The sequence below is a fragment of the Dipodomys merriami genome, unplaced genomic scaffold (assembly GCF_024711535.1).
Source record: "Dipodomys merriami isolate MVZ:Mamm:240054 unplaced genomic scaffold, mDipMer1.0.p SCAF_3, whole genome shotgun sequence".
Taxonomy (NCBI): Eukaryota; Metazoa; Chordata; class Mammalia; order Rodentia; family Heteromyidae; genus Dipodomys; species Dipodomys merriami.
Window position 1 is genome coordinate 29,502,023 of NW_027204492.1, and position 23,271 is coordinate 29,525,293.

General features: G+C 37.6%; 1 protein-coding gene across 2 annotated transcripts in view; it reads left to right on the forward strand.

The window, feature by feature from the left end:
* The first annotated feature begins 1,717 nt into the window (after positions 1-1,717).
* Positions 1,718-23,271, forward strand: part of Klhl13 (kelch like family member 13) — a 164,661-nt gene continuing 143,107 nt past the window's right edge. The window contains exon 1 of one of the 2 annotated variants that reach the window (XM_070039852.1): positions 1,718-1,974. The gene's annotated coding sequence lies outside the window, so the exon portion shown is untranslated. The remainder of the gene's footprint in view (positions 1,975-23,271) is intronic. The other variant, XM_070039857.1, reaches the window with a different exon arrangement.

The window sequence follows — 23,271 nt, forward strand, 5'->3', positions numbered from 1 at the left end:
GCTCAGTGGAAGAGTGATTGCCTTGCATGTATGAGGCCCTAGGTTCAATTCCTCAGAACCATAGATGTAGAAAAAGCCAGAAGGGGTGCTATGGTTCAAATGATAGAGCTCTAGCCTTTAGCTGAAGAGCTGAGGGACAGCACCCAGGCCCAGAATTCAGGCCCCATGACTGATAGAAAAACATGGGACTGCTTAGGGCTGGGGAAACAGGAAATTGTATTAGAAAAAAATAACTAAAGCTAAAAGAGGTGCAGTGTGGCTCAAGTGGCAGAGCACTTGCCTAGCATGCAGAAGACCCTAAGTGTAAACCTCAGTGCCAATTAAAAAAAAAATTACTGGACTTGTATGATGAAGGTAGACATAGAATCAAATATTTCATATGATAGTCTGGAGCCAAAATTTTGAAGAACTCATGCTTAGCATGCACAAGGACCTAGATTCAATGCCCAGTCTCAATAAAACAAATAAATAATCAACCAAATAAGTGCTTCAAATCTGAAAAATAGGTAGATGTAACAGGGAATCAGGCAGTGAAAAGAAAGACAGTCAAAGCAAAGCCTTACTGGTGAAAGAAAACTAAAAAGGTTGATGACCAGTATTTTTCCAAGGAAATGTGTGGAATTATAAATAGAAATGATTGAGGAGGTACACGAGGGTGGCCTCAGGCTATAGCCACCAAGAAGGCAAAGAATGACTAGAAATAGACAAGGGGAAAAACTGGCTTGACTGGGGTTTTAGTTGGTGGCTGGGCTGACAGAACTGGAAAGAAAATGAATACTCAGAGTTTGGCAGCACTAGAGCACACTGTTTAAGAGTTGGGGCGCCAGAAGCACACTTCTGGGATCCTGAGTCCTGCTTTGCTTATCAAGTCATTTTTTTTTTCATGTAGGCAAATTGCTTCATTTTGCCTCAGTTTTGTTACTTGTAAAAGGGAGATGGTAGTGTGTAGTTGGCAGAGTATCAGAGTTTAGTAAGTTGATAGTTCAGAACTTGGCTAACAGTAGACAGGAAAAATATGTCAGACTGCTGTATTTGTAGTTAGTCTTCACCTTTCTTGTTACTTTGTACTCCAGGAGAGATGGAAGCACTCTGCTTGCTATAAAAGCGATGAAATGTTAGTTGTAAGGACAGAGTGGGGCAGGCTTATTTGGGGATGGGAGTCCCACTGAGGATGAAGTGACACCAGTTTTCAGGGTACCTTCTTTACTGGACCACCCCCCATCCCACTCCGTGGTAACCATGAAAGAGGTCAAAGCCATGGCTGGCAGGATGTACTAGTGACCTCCTTGGCGTGGCTAACCCGGGGCTTCTGCATTGTTGTCCCTGGATACTTGACAATTTTCACTTCTGCCTTTTGGGCCCCAGAAGCCATGTGGGCTCCCACCCAAGTGTCCTGGTTTCTAAGACTTGAGGGCCACTTGGCGGTCATCCTGCTTCCGGGACCAGCCTGACCACGCATTGGCGGAGGAGTTCAACGCTGACCCCACACTCTCCTAGCCTCAGCTCCCCAGGCCTCCCGCGCAGGCGCCGCCTGGCCTAACCGTCCCCCCCCCCCCGCCCCCCGCCGCCATGTTGCCCCCGCCCGCCTGTGAGCTCCCTCCCACCACTCCCACTCCCTCCCCTCCCCAGCTGGGCTCGTGCTCCCATCCCTCAGCTCCCCACCCCCTGGTGAGGTCAGGCAGAGGCTCCTCCGCTGTGGCCGCCGCTGCCGCCGCTGCTGCTGCTCAGCTTCTGTTCCCAGTGAAGCCTCTAACGGGGACTTTTGAAAAGAACTGGAGCAGCGATCCTGTGCGTGCGCGAGGTCAGGGCGAAGTGGCCAGGGCAAACAGAGGGTGCAGAGGTCCGGGTGCTGGTACCTCGCAGCAGGAAAGGAACCCCAGCTGCACCGCACGACTCGCTCCCTCTTCGGCCGTTGGGGTGCAGCAGCTGGTGGACACGCAGCAGCGGCAGGGCGCCGGGGACGTGGCCAAGCAGGTGAGGCAGGATTGGGAAGTCACCGAGGCTGCCGCAGCCGCTCCTCGCGCCTCCGAGACCTGAGTCGCGCAGGGGTGCGACACTTGGAGTTGCTGTGTGCACCAGGGACAGTTAGGCAGGGAACTAGCTTCACTCCTTGTCCTCCCCCCCCCCCCCGCCTTCCTCCAGTTCCCGCGTGCTTGTGCGCACCCCGATTTCTGTACCTTTGCATCTGTAAGTCCCTCTTGGTCTCACCACATCCGTGAGTTCTAGAACCCTTCCCAGAGCCCACTTTTCCTAGGCTTCTTTGTCATCTCTCCAACCTCTTCTCCTGGCTTCTCTGTCGTTGCTCTAATAGCCCGGGGTCCATCTGTCTGCCTCAGCCTTGCTGTCCCTTCCCCTCTTCCAGTTTCCACTTTGTGTTCTCTAATCCATCTCTCCTTCAGAACCTTCTAAGTTGGGAGGTTGTGCTGCCAACTCCCCCACTTGGGACTTTTCCTCCAGGCTTTTAACTTAGTTCCGGACAGCTTCAGCTCTGAATGTTTTTTGGCCTTTGGGGTTTAATCACACTTGACTAATGATTTTTTCCCCCCTTGGAGATGTCTTATTTCTAGTCTACCGTTTATGGAGAAGTACTATTAAAGATCCTCTAGTAAAAATATCCGCTAAGAGCTTTAAAGTTTCTCTCTAGCTTTCAAAAACCTAGTCCAAGAACCACAGCTACTTAAACTGTGTGTCTTTGTGTTTGTATGTAATCCTCGTACATAGCTCTAAACTTCCCTGAGCAGGCTTGTTGGAGAATGGATTGGTGGGATTTCTGATGCCTGGCTGTTTTTCCATCTGTAAATCACGATGTTTCTCATTTTAATGTAGTTGGTGGTTTCGGAAAAGTCACTCAAGTTAGCACAGACTGCTTATTAAGCATATTTAATAGGAACTGAGAGACTCTACAGCTTAGAACTGCTTCTGTTTGGAAGGCACCTGCCTTCTTTTTTCTTTTTCTTTTTTTTAAAGAAGCCACAAATTCTTATACTACATTTGCTATTTATATAAACTCTCCACAAGCAGCATTTTAGAATCTCATAGTTCTTACCCAATGAACCCCTTACTATTAGCTGTGTTACTTTCTCTCCATGCAGTTGCAGTGTTAGTTTTCCCATACTGATGTTCCCTTGCACCCTTCTATGCTGTAATTAGTGAGTGAAGAAAATTGAATGGAGAAGCTGAAAGCAGAGGCAGATACCAATGAACCAGAGCATGCTGACGTTCACAGCTGTGTTTTTGGAAATTATTTACATCTACTGCTCAAACTTGAAAACTGAGAAAAATGGATTAAGCAACTCATGACATCATTTTAGGTCTAAAAATATTGGCTCCATTAACTGCAAGTTTTTATTGATAACATTAGACTTAACAGTCATAGATTTGTTTGCTGAGTGCGCGACTACTGTGATACCGTTGTTAAGAGTGTGCGTTAATTGGAAGCACTCTCCGAAGAACTCTAGTTGGAAAGAAGATGGTGAGTAAATTTCACTGTACTGGTAGCACTTATTTTGGCAGTGACACAATAAGACTAGTTTGTGCTGCAAGAGCAAATGATATAATTTTTGATGTGCCAGCCCTGGAACTTGAACTCAGGGCCTAGGCACTGTGCTTAACCATTTTTGCTCAATGCTACTGCCTTACCACTTGAGCCATAGCTTCACATCTGAGTTTTTCATGGTTATTTGGAAATAAGAGTCTCACAGACTTTCCAGCCCTGTCTGGTTTCAAGCCATGATCCTCAGATCTCAATATTCTGAGTAGTGATGATTACAGACATGAGACACCAACACCAGGCAAATGATGTAATTTTTTAAAATACAAAAATAAGTTTTTATTAGCTTACATAAGTAATATGAGAGAATGTTGTATTGTTCCATCCCACTTGTTTACATTATTTTCCAATCAATCTCTCCAATTCTTTTTTTTTTTTTTTGGGGGGGGCGTCCAGTCATGGGGCCTGAACTCTGGGCCTGGGCTCTGTCCCTAAACTCTTCAGCTCAAGGCTAGTGCTCGACCACTTGAGCCACAGCACCACTTCCGGCTTTTTTTTCTTTTTGCTTATGTGGTGCTAAGGAATCGAACCCAGAGCCTCATACATGCAAGGCAAGCACTCTACCTCTGAGCCACTTTCCCAGCCCTATTTTTGTTTCTTAAGTATACTGGCCTGAACCTATTTTTATGTCTAGCAGTTTGGCAAGAGACATACATTTGAGAAAATCTATAGAAAGCTTGTGGAAAAATGATAAACACTAGCAAAAACAAAAATTAGAAAAAATGGCTTTTTCAGTTTAGATATACTCATATAGCAATTCATTTTTATAAAATCTGTTGAGTGTCTTTTATGTCCAAAGCTGTACACTATGCAAAATGATAAAACTCATAAGCTATGACCCTTACTGTTGTGGGCTATAATCATAGTTGTACTCTACCAGATGATGATGAAACATCTGAAGAACATCTGTATGGATTGTAGAAAAACAATGAAGAAATGAATGTGATGCGGAAAACTAGAAAGGACATACTTTAGCAGAGGTGGTTAGGAAAGGCCTCAGTGGTTGGTAATTTTAGGTGTCAACTCCCAGATAATGGGAAACTTAGAAACTCAGTAAAACCTTATTTTAAATGTGTCTGTGAGAATTTTTCCAGGATTACTGTGTAAATTCTGAGTAGACTAGGGGAAGAGTCACTAGGTATGCATGCCTACCCCCTCCCTCCACACAGGTACATCATCCTATTGGCTGGAGAGAGAACAAATACCTAAGGCCAACCAGTCTCTCTTCCAGAGATAGGTGAGATTCTTTCCCTCTTGCCTTAGATGTCAGAGCTTGCTAACCTTTAGACTTGGATTCCAAGATTTAGATTAGCAGCCTGCAGATGATTCCTCCACTGCCAGAATTCTCCTAATAAATCCTCTCATATATATAATATATATACACACATATATACATATAATGCATATTATTATATTATATATAATACTATGTAATATATAGAATATATAATAATATATAATGTAACATAATGATATGTATTATATATGTGTAATATATATGTGTATATATATATATATATATATATATATATATATATATATGTATGTATTCTGTGTCTCTGGAGAACCCTGACAAATACAGCCTCTCAGAGAAGGTGATGTTTGAGTAGAGACCTGAAAGAGAAGATAGGACAGGTCTACCTTGTCAGTAACATAATCAGACAATATTCTTATAAAGAAAAGAGTAAAAGCCTAGATTTTGAGACAAGTAAGTAGATTTGATGCTCAAGGACACCAAAAAGAGCCTGGTGCTAGTGGCTCATGCCTGCAATCCTAACTACTCAATAGGCTGAGACCTTAAGGTCTTCATTTGGAGTCAGCAGCCTGGGCACAAAAGTTTGCTAGACTTCATTTCTAAAAAACTAGCAAAAAGCAGGAGTAGAGGTGTGGCTCAAGTGATAGAGTGCCAGCAGAGCAAGTGTAAGGCCTTGAGTTAAAAACCTAGTACTCGTCCCCCTTCCCCCCCCCCCCACAAAAAAAAGAGCAGACTGTAAGCCAGTTTGGTGAGATCCTAGTGAGCTGGGTGGGACAGTAGTTAAAGAAGGTGTTAAAGAGCTTAAATAGGGATACAGGTGGACCCATTGCAACAATGAGATGTACAAGTCGTTATGTAGAAAACGAACTTTACAACTTTGGTGGTGGTGGGGGATCAGGGAGGATTGGGTGGGGAGGCAGGGGGAGGGTGGGAAAGGATGGGAAGGGGAAACAAAGGAGGAGGCTACAATGCTTGATAAGAAATGTACTCATTATCTTGCCCATGTAATTGTAACCTCTCTGTACAGTATTTTTGCAATAAAAAAAAAAGAAAAAAAAGAGCTTAAAAGGAGTCAGATAATAGATAAGTAAGGCCTAAAGGTACTGATAAAGAATTTGATTTGGTTCTCAGAACAAGGGGAAACATGGAAGAGTCATTCCTGTGGAAAGTCAATTGCTGAAAAAATTTCTCATTGAAATTTAAAAAATGTTTTGCAGAGGATAAATAATAATAAATAGAAACATTATATATAATATAAACAAAACACTCAGTTGTTTACACTAAGAGATGTTTCTATTATTTTGGGGTATCTATATCATTTATTACTGCTTTACCTTTCATATACCCATCTGGTGTTATAAAGCAGTTTCTGTGAGAAATCATAAAACATAGTGCTTAATTAGGATGTTGTGTGGGTTAGTTAACCTCTATGTACCTCAGTTACATCATCTCTAAAATAGGAAGAGGTAAACATACCTCTTATAGTACTCATAAGGATTAGCCTGGCCCCAAATTTCTTTGCAATTTTCAAATTTCAAAAGCTCTGAAAACCAATAAAAATTGCATTTTGTAAGTCAATTGTACATGCTCAAGTGGTTAAAAAAACAATTGAGTTGACATGAAGATATGTATAGTCTTTTTTCTATTCAATGTTAATGTTTCTTTTCTTTTGCTTTAGAATTAGTAATATGTTTATTGGACAGTGTCACATTACATAATATATGGTATATACAGGGGGAATGAGAAATTTCTGAATTTGGATCACATCTGGCCTCATAATTTTCCAACAAGAGATTGTACAACTTACAGGAAAGTGCTTAAGCAAAGGACGTGGTAAGTTGTTGCTGTGGGTAGTGGACATTAGTGCAATAAATACTTTATCTTTCCCAATAGCTTGCTCATAGTGATTACTGCATAGATTATTACCATGTATATACATGCTAATTTATTTGCACAACATCATGGAATAGGGAGGGCTGGTTGTATAGGCCTTATATAATATGACAACAGATATGGCAGAATCACATGATTGAAATGAATCAGGACCTCAAGTTTGCCAGTACTGTTTAGTCTAGTAGCACATTAAGAGTACTTCCCCTGTGTGTGTGTGTGTGTGTGTGTGTGTGTGTGTGTGTGTGTGTGTGTGTGTGTGTGTGTGTGTGTGTGTGTGTGTGTGTGTGTGTGTGTGTGATTTAAAGAAAACCATGGTTATTTGGGACAAGATAATTTTGGGGAGGTGCAATTCAGTTAAGAACCTATTTAATGTGGCTAGATACTCATTCCTTGCAATTGCTAAATATTTATTAAACATGTCATATGTATAAACTCTGTATTAAAAGCAGAAGAAAGACCTGGGCACCAGTGGCTCATGTCTATAATCTTAGTTACATTGGAGGCTAAGAATGGTTCTAGGTCAGTCTTGACAGAAAAGTTTGTGAGACCCTTTTGCAACTAATAATTGGACACAGTACCTTATGCCTGTTATATCAGGATATGAGGGAAGTTCAAATCAGGAGGATCATGTTTCCAGGCCAGCTTGGGCTGAAAAGTTTGTGAGACTATCTCCATGGAGGGAAGCTGGATATAGTGGAATGTACCTGTGATCCCTATGAGAAAGGATCAGGAAGCCTAAAGTAGACAGATCACTTCTAGGCACACAATCAGGAAGGAAGGGACATGCTAATTCAAAAATGAACAGCAAGAAAAAGAGGTGGAGACATGACTCAAATGGTAAAAGCACTGGCTTAGAATGTGTGAGGCCTTGGGGTCAAATTCAAAAACAACAAAATAAAATGATATATAAAAAATATAAAACAAATGAGATATAGTTCCATCCATAGTTACATTGAATCATGTGTTTATGTTATAATTTTTCTCCATTAAGTTTGAAATCATTAATATTAAAATTATACAAAGGAAAGATTTAGAATAAATTAAAACGTCTTAGTGTTTATTACATGAATTTCTTTTTAATTACATTTGGTCTAGTTATTTGTCTAGGTAAGCATGTCTTCCCAATTCAACTAAAAGTGTATTTTTTTATTGATCTCCCTTATCAATGTGTATATCACACCTGAATATCCTATATCTTTGTATTTTTGTCCATTGCCAGTAATTATTTATCCCAAGTTCCTTCAGTTGACAGCCTTGAAATCATTTTACAAATTTGTTAAAAATATATGAAATATATATTATATCCCAAGCATTGCTCTAAGTCTAAACAAACAGACACTCTGACAGAGTCCTTACCACTACTTTGGGCTCCTCTAGACTAGAACAAATAAGTATTGAGGGAGCAGGGTGGTGACATGAAGTAAAGCAGCTTGTGCTTTCTCTTTGTTTCCTCCCGCAGTTTCAAAGGTTAGATTTTATTTTTTCATACCACAAATATTTTTACTAAATCAAGCACTTTTTTATTGTAAAGATGTTGTACAGAGGGCTTACAGTTACATGAGTAAGGTAATGAGTACACTTCCTATGGAGCATTGTTATCCCCTCCTTTGTTTTCCCCCTACTATCCCTTCCCTCCCCACCTCCCCAGCTCCTCCCCACCAAGTTGTAAAGGTCATTTTCAACATAGTGTCTTGTACATCTCAGTGTTACAATGGGTCAACCTGTATCTATGTTTCAGCATTTTATTATTCCCCTTCCCCTCCCCAAATTAGAAAAATGTACATACAAGATGCAGGGCACCAGAATCAAATACAATGACAACAGGGGTTATGCCATGGGGGAAGAACATACAAAAGAAACAAAATCACATAGTACATTACAAGCAACAGCAACAAAGAAAAAAAAACACTTGAGTTCCTATCTTGGGGTTCATTTCGTAAATCAAGCATTTTTTTTAGAGTTAATATGGTTAATCTATTGGTACATGACAATCACTGTACTTAAAAGATACTGGAAATGTATTGGAAAAATAATACTTTTTTTTCTTTACCTTACTTTTTAAAGCTTGTGCTTTCTTGAAGCATCTACTTAATACAAAGATTTGGAACACGAATAGGTAGTTTATTTAAAATATGTAAAAATATGTAAATAAATGCAGACACATTGTATTTTAAAATGCAATATTCATATGAAAATTTGATGTAACACCTAAAACTTCCCAGCAAGTCTTTGTTTGCTAGGGTACCTATGGTAACCTAGGATGACCCTTTGGATCTGCTCTTTTAGTCAAACAAGCATGTATTTTCTTTCATAGCTTTAAATTTTCATGATGACTTGTGACCATCAATGTTTTTCTGTAAGTTGCCTAATTCCTTTTAACACAAGGATGCACACTGTCAGATAATAGTTTAAATCTTAAAATGTGTTGAGATTCTTGGGGAACAGGTAAGACATAGCTAAGATTGAGAGTGACTGATTGACCAAGCAAGTGGTATTTTCAGAAGAGCGATTATTAGAACACAGTGACCATGAATTTAAAGCAGCACCATTAATGGGGTCAAAGTGCACATTTACCTGTCACACTGATTTTAAGTCATATTTGCTAACTGTAATGTTGCTTTCATTTACAACATGTTCAGTAAAAATGTTTTGTTAGTTGCTGGTCACTGGAGTATTCAGTTCTAGAAGAAAGTTGTCAAGGTTTGCTTTGAGTTGATCAAAGGTTTCTCCAATTTGTGATGGTTTAAAAAGTAGAAAAGCAATGGCTGTTACAAAGCAGTGGCTTAATTTGCTCAAAATGAGAAAGATAAAGAAGGCAAGTAAAGAAAGGGGGTGGAAGTAACTGGGGGAAGTCAAACACTGAATCTTTCAACTGATTTCATTATTGCTGTTCCACTTTTCATTGTGGGCTTCTGCCAGACACAGTTCACAGGGACTGGCATTGCTGTATTGTTGTGTTACTGCTCAAACATAAGGGAATGGCTCTAGAGTGCGGTGATTAAAGGAAACACATTATAATCTGTGAGGGAGTTGTGGCTATTCAATAAAAGGATTACAGATTTGTAGATTTTCCTTCTTGATTCCACTTTTCAATAATGACCACACATATCTACAGATAAATAGTGTTCTGATCAGCTCTTGACTATTTCTTAGTGGGAAGGCAGTAGAATTTAATGGGTAAAATCTCAGGGACTGGCATCACAGGCTGAGTTCAAAACTTTACTCTGCCTCTTGTTCTCAGTTTGATATTAGGCAATGAGTTTTATTTCTCTGAGATTTGTTTTGCTCCCTTTTCGTATCTGATCTAGTAGTTTTAAAGATTTAATTACATAATGCGCATAAGGACTAAGTACAGTTCTTGTCACATGATAAATGTAGTTGTTCTATATGTGTGCATGTGAAAGTTCTGGGATTGAACTCAGGGTCTCATGCTTGCTTGGCAGGTACTCTCCCACTTTAAGTATGGCCCCAGCCCTTTTCTTTTTGTTGAGATATGGTCTCATAAACTTCATCATATCTGGTCTCTAACTCAAGACCCTCCCATCTCTGCCTTCCAAGTATCTGGAATTATAGATAGGACTTACATTTCTAACAATGTTGACTTTTAGATGTTGAAAACATCCTCTGATAATTAAAGTGGTCTCATTCTTTTCTTGTTTCCAATTGTTCCAAATTAAGTATATCCAAAAAGAAACAACCAAAGCATTTATAATTGTTAAGTCACTGGGTAAAGGGCTAATTTTGTATAAATACCTTTTTATGTTGATATGGTTAAGCTTTTCTCATACAAATTCTAGACATAAATCTAATAATACCCTAAGAAATGATAGAACTCTATTGATAAATGAATGGATAAGTCAATTAAATTGATAATTGAGAGCATGTTCAAGTATTGGAGCAATTGTCTATCATTTTGAGATGAAGCTACCATTCTTGCTTTCCTACATAATTCCTTTTGGCTCCAATGACAGACATATGAGACACAGTATTCTCGTGGAAGCTAAGTTGATTATGGAAGGCCTCAGAGACACAAAAGGGAAAAGCCAGGTAATATAACAATCATATATGCTAAATACCCAGAAGTATTTTTGGTGACAATCATTATGGTAATATATATCTAAGTGCTTTAATAGTTTAGCTCACTACACATTATTACTATAATTTGGAGGTGAAAAGATAATGTTCAAAAATACTTTTAGGGCTGAGAATACAGCTTAGTGTCAGAGAACATTTTCTTTTCTTTTTTATTTTTATTTATTTTTCTTTCTTTTTTTTTTTTTTTTGCTGGTCATGAGCCTGAACTCGGGCCTATGCATGTCCCTCAGCTCTTCAGCTCAAGGCTAGTGCTCTACCACTTGAGACACAGCGCCACTTCTAGCTTCTTTTTTCCTGCTTATGTGGTGCTGAGGAATTGAATCCAGGGCCTCATGTATGCAAGACAAGCACTCTACCACTAAGCCTCCTTCCCAGCCCCTTATTTTTTATTTCATTTCATTTATTTTTTATTGTTATAAAGGTAATGTAGAGAGGGGTTGCTATTTCATAAGTTAGGTAATGAGTACATTTCTTTTTGGACAGTGTCACCCCTTCCCTTTCTGTTTCCCTGTTTTACCACTTGCATCCCCACCCACAAATTGTATAGTTCATTTTCAACATAGTTTCCATTTTATGCTCCCCCTAATCCCCCCCCCCACAGAAAAAATAACAGAAAAACCTCCTCTTTCTTGTTCCATTTTCTGGAGTTCATTTTCATATATGTGCTTTTATTAGAAGCATAGAGGCATTATGCCTTTGCATTCCTCCCCAAAGACTGTCCTCACTTGGTCTAACTGTATGTGAATGTCTAGAGTTCTGTATAATTTATCATGTAGTTTAGATCTAGCTTCTGCATTTGAGGGGAAACTTGTGTGGTTTGGCTTACCTCATTTACCATGTTTTAGGTCCATCCATTTCCCTGAAAATATCATTTCAGAGCACATTCTTTAGAAGTGTGAGGCCCTGGATTTGATCCCTTACACTGCAAAAAAAGAAGGATTTTTTTTACATATTTGACTTATTCTCTCCTATGGTGATTAGCTTATGTGTCAAGGTAGTTCACATTATTTATAGTGCATCTTCCTTTTGAAGCATTGTTAACTAGCTGTCCTTATTTTGTTTATTCTTATGGAGTATGTGCAGTGAATTTAAGTAATGCTGTGAGTGAGGTGGAGTCAAGAGTACAATGCTCTTGGTTTCTAACTCATTGCTTTTATAATAATGATACAAAAAGCTCTGTACTTCAAAGGATTCTTTAATATATCCAGCCTTACAATGAATGATAGCCAAAACATCACTGGTAGAGCTAGACATAATTGTAACTATAGCCATACACTTTCTTGCACACATCATGCTTATTAAAACTAGTTTTGTATTTATTAAGGAATTTTATACATGCTTTTGGCATCATGCAGGTGCACCATTCATTTAAACACTCTTGACTAGACATTGGTTGAGTATGTATATGTAAAGAACTCTATTGGGGAGAGGGAAATATTTTTTTCTTGGATACAGCTTCCAATCTAGCTAGGGGCAACCCAGAACAAAATAGGTAACTTTGGCAGCTGATACTAATATAAATACCAATGGTACTACATTATTAAAGCACTCACCATGAATCTGATACCATTCCAAATATTTCTGTGCATTAATACATTTAAAGCATCATAATATGATTAGATATGGGCTGTTATTTTCCTCAATGACAGACGAAGAAACCAAGGCACAGGAAAGTTTAGATAATTTGCTCAAAGTTTCACCTCCAATAGGTCAGAATTAGGGATAAAATCTATGCAGTCTGTTTATTGATTCTGTGCTTTTCACCACAACATGTTCTTGCATTCTATCTCTGGCAAAGGGCATTGTGTAAGAGAACACGATAGCTTTAAAAAAGGAAGGTTATAAAAGAGAGTCTAGAAATACACAGAGGAATGATCACAGGAGAGTGGTGTCTAGATTCTTTGAAAAAGGCACTTTTGAAGAGGGTCTCATTGAAAATTATTTGTATTTTATTGCCCAAATCCCTCTCTCTCATTCTCTGTCTCTCTCTGTCTCTCTCTGTCTCTCTCTGTCTCTGTCTGTCTCTGTCTCTGTCTCTGTCTCTCTCTGTCTCTCTCTCTCTCTCTCTCTTCTCTCTCTCCTCTCCCTCTCTCTCTCTCTCACACCCCTCTCTCCCTCTCTTTCTCTCTCCCTCTGTTTCTGTGTGTGTGCAGGTAAATATCATATGTACACATCTGGTTATTTTGAAAGACAAAAGGCAGAGGGTAAATAAGATTGCAAAATCCTTATATTGACTATTAGAGATCTGTTTTGGTGTGCAATATTTGACCTCACAAACTTGTGTTTTAAAAATACATAATTGACACACCCTATAATTCACCCACTTAAAGTGTACAAACCAATGGCTTTAGTCTATTCACTGTGTTCTGCCACCATCACCAAAGTCAATTTTCAATTAATTGCATTATCTTCCCTCCAAAGGAAAAAAAACATGTGTTTTGAAACAAATACAACCATGAAAGGAATGAAACTATAGTGTCTACTGGTACTGCTGCTTCCCTGTTCAGATATTCAACATGTGGAACTTGGGTCTTAATGCTAGTTTTTGTTCAGCTTACAACCCATTTGTTCTCAAAGCTCTTTTTAATTTCATTCGGACCAGTGGACTTAAGGATTCTCTAGTCAGTTTTTCAGAGGATTATCTATTTATCTGATTTTAAATTCTTAAATCAAATTGATTATATGTTTTTTCATTTATTTGTCATAAAATATTGACAATAGTAGTAAATAAATCTGTCAGACTTCTAATTTAAAACAAAACTGTTGTGATGGACAGGGAAGTCTAACCAAGATACATTGTATTCACATAAGGACATGTAAAAATGAACCCCTGTTGTATAACCAATCGATACTAATAAAGATGTGTAGAATAAATGCATAACTCAGTCCTCAAACTGTTAAAGTTACTAGTATTATTGGATACTTCTTTGTAGCTCAGTGTTCTTTACAGCAGGCTAGAACCAGAATTACCTGAGAATTTTATGGGTGCACACTAATACATTGTAGTATGTCTAGGGTTTTACCTGACATAGGTTACTAGTAGATAGATTATTGATATAAATACAACCCTCCCTCTTTTTTGGTGGAGATACAGGATTGGAGTGGTATGTTATTGAAAATACAATATTTACACCATGATACTCTATACAGATCTTTTGAAATAGTTGGATTAAAATTACTTTTCAGCTACTTAGGCTTTACAAAATAATATAGTGTGATAGTCAAGAACTGCATTTCAGGCTGGTTGGAATTAAACCCATGGTCTCTTTGTGTGTGTGTGTGTGTGTGTGTGTGTGTGTGTGTGTGTGTGTGTGTATGTGTGTGTGTGTGTGTGTGTGAGAGAGAGAGAGAGAGAGAGAGAGAGAGAGAGAGAGAGAGAGAGAGAGAGACAGACAGACAGACAGACAGACAGACAGACAGACAGACAGACAGACAGACAGACAGACAGAGAGGAGAGAGAACAGCAGACTTGTTTTCAGTAAGGTCATCAGTTACAGTGTTGTTTTCAGACTGAGAAACTGCTATTTATTTATTATTATTAAAAATAATAGAGTTAATCAGATATTCTAAGTAACACCAGTGTCTTGAAATGACTGATTTTTAGATTGTGGTTTTTTTATTATTTTTGATTTTAAATAATTTTACTTTTAGAGTTATTTTGAAATCTTACCATACTTCTCTATGCTTATTATGTACTTGAGTTTCTACTCTGTGGTCAAAATTTCAGTTAAACAGACTTGTTTGATTCAAAGTGATTTGCTGTAATGCTCATGTAGTTGTTATTGCCTTAGATGGACTCTCTTCTGTGTGTGAGAGAGGTGTGGTCTGGTCACAGCTGCTGGGTAGAATAAAATCTGATGGTATGGCTCTGCTTTCACTAGAAGAGGACAAAGTAGTGTTCCTTTGTAGTAAATGAATGGAAGTGCAGCTTTATCACCAAAGTTGCTGATGCTACCTGGAGTCAGGAAATCAGGTGTTGTGAGGTTTAACGTTACTTTTTAAAGACACTGGATTTATATGTATTGGTCTATATATTATACTGCTGCTTTTTTCATGGCTAGATTTGATTTATTAAGCATTTGTGATATCATGCTATATGAAAAGGGGTTGGACATTTGATCACTTAAGGCAAGCCAAAGTGCTCACATTGAAGAGGGCCAATCTGACTGAGAAAGTATATTATTTACAAAGAAGGATTTAGGGGTTGGAGATTTAACTCAGGCCTTTAGTTCATTCCTCAGTTCTGCAAAAACAAAACAAAACAATCCTAAAACCAAGGCACCTAGGAAAAACTATTTAGCATATTTTTTGTGTCACAAAAAATATTTATTGAAAAATGAACCAGTTACAATATAGTAGTCTATTATTTTTCCTAGTAGTTTGGTTTTCTGCTTAAATTAGTGCCTAAAATGGTTTAGAGTCTGAAATGGTTTATGAGGTTATGAGGACTATTTATGTGGATTATGTCTAGCTCCATGTTTTATAGATAGATCTACTTTACTTGAAGATAAAAACTATTTTAATTAGCCTCAGTATGTAGGACCTCACTTTATTTCTGTAAGAGGAAGTAAAGAATTTTATATATAAATTTATTGAACAAGAATTAGTATTTTAATGACTGAGGTATTTGGAAATGCAATGAAAAATAGGGTCAAGTTCTACCTTCTGTTTACTCTTTGTTGTTCTTTAAGAACATGCTATCCAAAGGCATTGGAAAGGAGTAGAAGAAAATACACTTTGTCCATTTAAGTATATACCTTAAGTGTTTGCATATACCACATTTATATATTTCACTAACCAGAACTTAGTTTTATGGTGACATCTGCTTACAAAGGGGGTTGCAAAACACAGTCCTTCACTCATGACTATGCCCAATGAAAAATAGTATTGCTTTAAGAGAAAAACCTATATTAGAGAATAACCAAGAACCCCTGCTATGCATCAGCTTTAATGTAAACCTTAAATCTAATTTATTTGGAGATAATAGCTCTAAAACATTGGCTATGTATTTGTTCCAGGATAAAACTTCAAACTTGTTAGTTTACTGTAGCTATGACAAACTACCTGAGGAAATCAACCTGTAGGAGACATGATTTGTTTTAGCTCACAGTTTCAGAAGTTTAGTCTGTGGTTGCCTAGCTCCATTGCTTTTGGCTGGAGGTGAAGCTGAATATTATGGCAGAAGTGAAGAGAAAGAGAACAAAGAGAGAAAAAGATGCCTTCCCCAATGGCCTACTTACTTCCAAAGTTTTATTATCTCCCAGTAGCCCATTAAATTATGAACCCATCAAAGTATTAATGGGTTAGAATCCTTATGACCCCATTTTTCTCAAGTTTTTGCTCAAAGGCAAAAACATGATATACCACCAATTTCCAAAATATTTAACATAACAATGTCAGAATTTTTCTTACTGAAAAAAGTAAGCCCAAGCAACGAGCTTGTAATATTAGTAATATGCATGTATTAGTCATGACATACTGTAGACAATTGCATAAACTCTCATGTTACGCCAATAAAGTGTAAAATTCCTTAAGTAATTGAGAACATGGTAGCAGCTGTGTATTAGCCTGTGCTACTTTTCCAGTTATTCAGAGACTAGACAAATTAGCATGAAGAAAATCATGAACCTTCCTGATGCATTTGGAAACCATTTTATTAAAGAATGATACTGTTTTGCAAATTAATATGGTATACTGTATTTTAGTACAAAACACAAAGAGAATAAGCAGGGCTCTACATTACATTAATTTTCATCTAAAAAATGTAAAGCATGATAACCAAGCATAACCAAAAAAACCCCACATCAGCACATAGATCAAGATTTGTTATGCCTATAAGGCAGCTTATTTGCATGAGCAGTGATGAGTATATTTCCTTAAAAGGAACTACATTTTTGGATCTGAGAGGGGACACACTGGATAGCTTTAACACAAGCTTTTCGATTCTAAGTTTAAAGTTTCAGAGATACATTTTCTATTTTACTTTTATTCCTGTACTGTAGAAACATTTTAATACTTATCTTTCTAAAGGGCCTTTGCTATAACATTTTTATTATCATTTATTTTTCTCCTAAGAATTATGAGAACATTCCAGTTAAATGAATACTGATATAAGTAATATTGATTTGAGTTTGGTATATTTGTTAAGCCATTTTTTAGAACATTGCTGCACAAGTATTTGTTTGAGATGGTGTACAATGAAATAGATACTATCCATTCAAAACATCTTTATACTTCAGCATAATGTAATTTACTTAAAGCTAACTTTGGGTAAGCTTTTGAAACATGACGTGCATATCAATAAAATTTCAATTTTTTTCTTCATTTCATTTTTCTTATTCTTTTATAAAGTCTGATAAAGCACAGCATATATTCCTGTATACCATAAAATCTGCAACAGAAACAATCAGTTTTTGTGTCATATCATAAATTTTTGTATCATAATATTTCAGGACAAACATATTGAATGTGCCATGTAGGAATTAAATCAGTTAGGCTTTCCTAGTTGTAACTTATTGAAAAATATTTGTTCTATTTCCCAACCATGTTGATTTCCTAATTGAAAGGCTTAAAACAGTTACCATGTGAGATGTAATAAAAATTGTTCAATATGCATCAGTATATGTCCTTTCTGTATATTACATAAAGTGGTACTTAAACTAAAAACTTTGGGGCTGGGAAGGTGGCTCAGTGGTAGAGCACTTGCCTTGCATGCCTGAGGCCCTGGGTTCGATTCCTCAGCACCACATAAGCAAAAGAAAAAAAGCTGGAAGTTGCGCTGTGGCTCAAGTGGTAGAGCACTAGCCTTGAGCTGAAGAGCTGAGGGACAGTACCCAGGCCCAGAGTTCAGGCCCCACGACCCCCCCCCCCCCAAATATAAACTTTATAATGTAGTTGTGAATTGCAAAGATAGTACAAGAGGACCTGTATATCCTTCATCTAGTTTCCTCCAGTAGATTTCCTTGAGTTAATCCTATTCAGGGTTTACATAGTTATTTGAATTTATAACTACAGTATATTGCCATAGCCCAGACACTGAAATTGGTGCAGTGTGTATACAGTTTTTATGTAATTTTATCATATTATATATTTGTGTAACCACATCCACAATAAAGATATAGAATTGTTTCATAAATGCTAATAATTTCAAGGAATCTTTCCCAAGAATAGAAAAAGGGAAAGTTGTATTCATATGTGTTTTTCTTATCATGTTTTACTTCCTGATGTAAGATTCCTCATAATTTTCTTCCAGATTATAGAACTTTCTTAGGTTCTTCTTTTTCTTTTTTTTGGGGGGGTCCGGTCGTAGGACCTGAACTCTGGGCCTGGGCGCTGTCCCTCACCTCTTCAGCTCAAGGCTAGCGCTCTACCACTTGAGCCACAGTGCCACTTCCGGCTTTTTTCTTTTTGCTTATATTGTGCTGAGGAATCGAACCCAGGGCCTCAGGCATGCAAGGCAAGCACTCTACCACTGAGCCACCTTCCCAGCTCCCTCTTAGGTTCTTCTTCTAGGGTGGTTTTACTGACAGTGAATGCTTAGTTTTCTTTCTGAGAATTATTCCTTGATCCTCATTCATTTCTGAAGGGTATTTTCATTGCTAGTTCTTTTCTTTCAGTATTTGAAGTCTTCTGTCCCTACCTTATCGCTTCCATTGTTTCCGATGAAAAATCTGCTGTTGATTAAAAAATAAGGTGTCATTTCTTTCTTGATGCTTTAAAAAATTTTGTTAATAATCTCTGAAAGTTTGAGTATGCCATGTTTTACAGTAGATTCCTTTCAGTTCATCCTATTTAGAGTTTGCACAGCTTTTTTAATTAATATGTTTCTATTTTTAATCCACAGCAGCAGATCCATTTAGTAAAGCATATACATGAGTATTTATTTTGGAAAGATGTATTTGGGAAGACAAAAACAGCTAATAAAGTGAAACTATATGTTTCTTTTTTTTGTATTTTTTTATTGTAAAAATGTCGTACAGAGGGGTTACAGTTACATGAGCAAGGTAATGAGTACATTTCCTATTGAGCATTGTTGCCTCCTCCTTTGTTTCCCCCTTCCATCCTTTCCCTCCCATCTCCACAACTACCACTGCCCACCCCTAGGCCAAAGTTGTAAATGTACAAAACACTATGTTGAAAACATTCTTTTTGGTTGTGCAGCTTGAACCAGGGCCTGGATGCTGTCCCTGAGCTATTTTTGCTCAAGACTATCCCTCTATCACTTTGAGCCATAGCTCCATTTCTGGTTATGTTTTTAGTAGTTTCAGCTTGCGTATTTTTAATTATTCATGGTTAATTTCAGTTTAAAAGTATTATTTGGAAAACTTTAGAAATAAACCATTCACATTTTAAATTCACACCATTCTGAGTAATGTCCTGCTCAGAATGTCCTGCTCAAGACTTGAACAATTTTGTTATATTGAAATATGTATTACCTGTGTTAGCTATCTTAGTTATCAGAATGACTGTTTCTGTCTGTTTGCTGTCTACTTGTCTGTTTTATCTCCCTCTTTCTCTCTCTCTTTCTCTCTCTGTCACACACACACACACACACACACACACACACACACACACACACACACACACACACAGAGTACTGGAATTTAAACTCAGAGCCTTAAGCTGCTTGCTAGGAAGGTGCACTACCATTTTGCCTTTTCAAGTAAGGTCTTGAGTTTTTGCCTGGGGTGGCCTTAGACCTCTATCCTCCTAGCTATGCTTTCCACATAGCTGGGATTATAGGCATGCATCATCATGCCAGGCAACAAATTGATTTTTCAAATTATAGTAATGCTTGTGTTTGAGTAAGCCTGGGGAGGGGGGTAGGAAGGGAGGGTGTTACTTTGTGAGAACTTGTTATAGTAGTTTATTATTATTGTTCTCTTTCATTATTGTTATTATTCTCTTTCTAGCTTAATTTATAAATTAAATTTTATCAGACCTAGTAGTCAATATATATTTTGTTAGTATCTACTTTCAAGCATCCACTGAAAGTCTTAAAATGTGCTCTGCTAATGAAGGGGTGGACTGACATAATGTTCAAACTTGTATTAATATCTTTCAGAGGTCCCTCATGATTTCCTTACTTTTTTCAGTCCATATTTTCTGTTGAGATTGTTTAGTGAATGTTGTTCTATCTTCCAATTCATTCCAACCTCTGTCTCTTGTGTTCTTCAGTTAAATATTTTGTTTTTATTATTGTATCATTTAGTTTTCAAAGTTTCATTTGCTTATTCGTTAGATGTTCTTCTTCACTGAGAATTTTGTTTTTTTTTTACTGAAATTCTTTTTTGAAGCATATTCATAATTGCTCATTGAAACATTTTCAGATTGCTGTCCTTCTTCTTTCTCACATAATTCCAATATGTTTGTCATTTGGCGTTGACATTTATTAATTCTTTTCTCATCAAGCTTGATCTTCCTGGTTCTTGGTATGGTACATGATTTTTGTGTGATAATCTAGAAATTTGGGGCATTATGTCATGAGATTCTGGATCTTATTTAAACATTTGGTTTTGATTGCATTCTTTTAACACCTCGCTGTCACAGGAAGGGAGAATGCTACCTTATTACTACCCTGTGGGTATAGACTCCCAGACTCCCCCATTGACTTCTGTTAGTACCCAAAGAGTATTAACTCCTTACCAATGACTGCAAGTGGAAGTCGTGGTTCCCCAGTAGTTCTTGAGAGGTGCTTCTTTTCCTAAGGGGAGTTGGAGTACCTTGTTACTGCTCCTTATAGACCCTGTATTGACACTATGAGGGAGGGCTGTTAATGTAACTACAGGTAGTGGTGAAAGTCCCAATTATCCACTAGACCTCCTCTATCACCATCTCAATGGAAGGAAGAAGTCTACCTCCCCATCAGCCCTTTACTGACATGGATAGAGTGCCACCTTTTTTGTTGTTGTGTTTAGCTGGAGTAGTGGTTGTTGTCTAAGTGTTTTCTGTCTTGCTGTTTTGTCCCTTTCCTAGTTCTTTGATTGGAGAAAACAAACTTTTCTTTTCTGACTACTGTATTTGGTCTTGAGATACTTAGATTGTTTTCATTTTCTTATCACTTTCAGAATCATGGTATATTTGCTTTATATAGAATGTCTATGTTTGCTTCTCATACTTTGTAGGAGGAATAGGGCAAAAACTCTACCTCCTTTGTCTTTTCAGAAGAAGAAATTTGACTTTTACTTATGGTACAGATGAGCTTCTTCTATGTCTTTTTTTGGCAGGGGGATTACTGGTTTTGAATTTAAGGACTCTCACCCTTGCTTAGCTCTTTCACTCAACACTGTTGCACTATCAGTTGAGGTATAACTTGATTTCCAGCTTTTTCTGCTTAATTGGAGATAATAGAATCATGGATAATAGACTCATGACTGGTTCCAAACTGATATCTTCCGATCTCAGCCTCCTGAGTAGCTAGGATTACAGGTATGAGGCAATAGTGCCTGGTTCTTGCTGAACTTTTGTTAAGGTATTATAGTTTACATTTCAAGTAAAAACTGTAGACTAATTATTGTCTTAACTAGGAGACATTTTAGAATGGCTTTGTATACCATTTTGCTGGCTTGATAATAATATTATTTGAAGTAATCTTTATATAAACATCATTTTTCTTAGTTTGTAAGACAATGTGCTGAGTCAATGAAAGATATTCCATATAGAAAAGACTGTTATACCTTTAAAGATTTACTTATAGGGCTGGGAAGGTGGCTCAGTGGTAGAGCGCTTGCCTTGCATGCTCAAGGCCCTGGGTTCGATTCCTCAGCACCACATAAGCAAAAAGAAAAAAGCCGGAAGTGGTGCTGTCTGTGGCTCAAGTGGTAGAGCACTAGCCTTGAGCTGAAGAGTTGAGGGACAGTGCCCAGGCCTAGAGTTCAGGCCCCACGACCGGATCCCCCCCAAAAAATTTACTTATAAAGAAACATATTTAAGGTAAGGGTAATAAAAATTAAGGGATATATATATATGTATATATATATATATGATGTAGATTTTGTGTGAGATAAAAGTACCAGTGTCATACTGTAATTATGTTTGGGTAATGGTTAAATGTATGTGTTAATACTGCACTAGTTAACTAGCAAGCACATAACCCATTAAAATCCTTTAGACACATATAATATTGGAAAATGATTACTTTGTATGTAGTGAAACAGTAAATATAGATTGAATTGATTGAAAGGCTGCCTGCTTTAGCAATAAGTTTCCTAAGTATGTCAGTATCTTACCATGAATTTAATTTATCTTTCCTGTCTCATTATTATGATGTAAGATTGTGAGCATGGCTTCAGAATAACAGCAGTCACAAAATTACATTGCTCTTGCAGTTGAGGTCCACTGACAAAGGAAAAAAAATCTATTAATCAGAATTAAATGTATTGCTACATTTATCCGGCCTTTCACTTTATAGATGAGGAAGCTCAGAGATGTTAAGTTACCCAAGAAAAGTAAAATTTCTATTTAAAAAAACTGGATCTCCTTGCCTGATATGAGTTGCTCATACATAAAATCCTAGCTACTCAGGAGGATGAGATCTGGCCAGCTGGATTGAAAAGTCCGTGAGACTCTTACCTCCAATTAGCAAGCAAGGAAGCTGGAAATGGAGGTGTGGCTCATGCGGCAGAACACTAGCCTTGAATTAAATGCCAAGTGAGAACACAAGGCTCTTAGTTCAAGCCTCAGTACCATCATCCACAAAAAAAGACTAGAACTCCAATTCTCTGATTCTGGGATCATTTGTTTTCAACTAGCTAGAATAATTATTTGAGACTCAGGCCTGAAGTCTGCCTTCAAAGAGTACGCACTGGTATCTCTGGGAATGGCAAAAGTAATTATGATACCAGCTGAAAAGTAACCTTTCCCACACAGATGTTCACATAAACTTCTGTGAACTTTTTAAAGTTCTGTAAAGTTCTGTAGGGATTAAAAATTTACTTCAGTTTGTACTATGAATACAAAATCAGTTAGTAATCTTGATTATTACATACTCTAAAAAGGCCCCAATTTATTATTATTATTATTATTATTATTATTACTAATTATTATACTGGTCCTGGGGTTGAACTTAGGGCCACTTCTAGCTTTGATAAGTTAATTGGAGATAAGAGTCTCATGGACTTACCTGCTTGGGCTGGCTTTGAACTGTGGAGCTTCAGATCTCAGCCTCTTGAGTAGCTAGGATTACAGTCGTGAGACACCAATGCCTGGCTCCCAAATTTATTATTTCCCTGGGATAGAAATATGGCTACTGGGCTGGGAAGGTGGCTCAGTGGTAGAGTGCTTGTCTTGCATGCCTGATGCCCTGCGTTTGATTCCTCAGCACCACATAAGTAGAAAAAGCCGGAAGTGGCGCTGTGGCTCAAGTGGTAGAGCAATAGCCTTGAGCTGAATTGCTGAGGGACAGTGTCCAGGCTGAGTTCAGGCCCCATGACCAAAAAAAAAATTAAATAAATAAATAAATAAATAAATAAATAAATAA